Below are 1,444 nucleotides of genomic sequence, written 5' to 3' on the forward strand. Positions count from 1 at the left end.
ATCCTTCTATACAAGTAAATGTCTCAATTGGGTCATATGTTGGGTCATTTCCTCCTCAAGTCGTGTCCTCCTTGAAATAGTCGGATTGGAGGATGAATTGCCAGCACCCTTTGATGTATATACCCTTGATAAAGATCCCATCCCAAATATTTTTCCTCTTTTCATCCCACCCGATGCCTCCACCCATAATGCCATATTGTCATCTGCTGGCTCGGACGCAACCCCATCATCACCGCCACTAGCTATACTCATTAAAGCTCATCATATTTTTCCTACATCAACAAAATAGATATCAAAATAAAATAACTTCATATATGTAACTAGCATAAGTAGTGGAAGCATTCATGGTTTTCATTTTAGTTTTCATAAAGTCAAAAGTATAACCTTACATACCTTAACATATTTTGCTCGGTCGCCAATCCATGTCTTATCTTCTTTTGAAATGTGCGTTCAAAAGTAGCTGCATAGGTCGGTTCCGTCCCCAATTCATGTGCCTACAAAATTGAAACAAAAATGAGTGATTGAATTAAATTAACAAACAACATGTTTAACAGACTTACCATTCTTTTTTGTGCTCCCCAATATTGATAGAGCCCCCAGCATATGTCGCAGACCCTTCACTAGAAGTAGAAACCCGATTCTTGGCATTTTGTTCACTCCTTTGCTTATTTTTTTCACTCTCCCAAATTCTCTTTATTTCAATCCAATCATCAACGGTAATAAAATCTGGCTTCACATTTTTTTCTCTTTGCTTTATTCATCGCATTGTGTATGTGAACACCAGCTTTCTTCTTAAAAATTCTTCTAATTTCATCCTCTTCCGATTCATCCCACCTGAACTTTCACTGTAATCAATAGAAAAATAACTTTATTTACGCCAAACTTAGTTTGTGAGACAATAGAAGGATAAAACTTACCTTGAACTCGCTCCACCACAAATCCTTTACTTGTTTTGGAGCGCCACCGTAACTAATCCAAGGCCCCCTCCAATAGTTATTCACCATTTTATTAAGTTCCCGCACAACGTACGTAGCTTCCGTGAATCTACAAATAGGGACAATCATATCTAAAACCCAAACAAAGGGATACCCTAAATATTACATTTACTTAAAAAAAATGAAGTACTTATGAATCTCCATATGGACATATCATGAACCGGCTATCTTCTTCAGCTATGTTTCCCTCATCATTCCATTGTTCCACTGAAGGTGGAACCGATGCAGATGGAACCGAAGTACATTCGATTCGGATGTGTCCAAGTTGTCTCCTAAAATGTTCTTGAGGGTCGGAGGAAGGACCAATGTGTCCATGTTGTCCATTAGGATGTTGTGGCTGAGGGTGAGATGAAAGGGACGAGGATGAAGCAAGGGAAGGCGAAGGGGAAGGGGAAGGGGCTGGTCTTCCTTGTGAAACTATACCACGAATATAACCTCCACGTCTATGA

The 1,444-nt window shown here is 39.2% G+C and overlaps 1 long non-coding RNA gene across 1 annotated transcript; it reads right to left on the bottom strand.

Annotated features, from left to right (window-relative positions):
• Positions 1-247: 247 nt before the first annotated feature.
• Positions 248-733, bottom strand: LOC125316247. The gene is made up of 3 exons (XR_007199554.1): positions 561-733; positions 394-494; positions 248-272 (listed from the first exon to the last, which is right to left on the bottom strand). It is a non-coding gene; the product is annotated as an uncharacterized LOC125316247 (long non-coding RNA).
• Positions 734-1,444: the final 711 nt, after the last annotated feature.

The sequence above is a fragment of the Rhodamnia argentea genome, chromosome 8, assembly GCF_020921035.1.
Source record: "Rhodamnia argentea isolate NSW1041297 chromosome 8, ASM2092103v1, whole genome shotgun sequence".
NCBI lineage: Eukaryota > Viridiplantae > Streptophyta > Magnoliopsida > Myrtales > Myrtaceae > Rhodamnia > Rhodamnia argentea.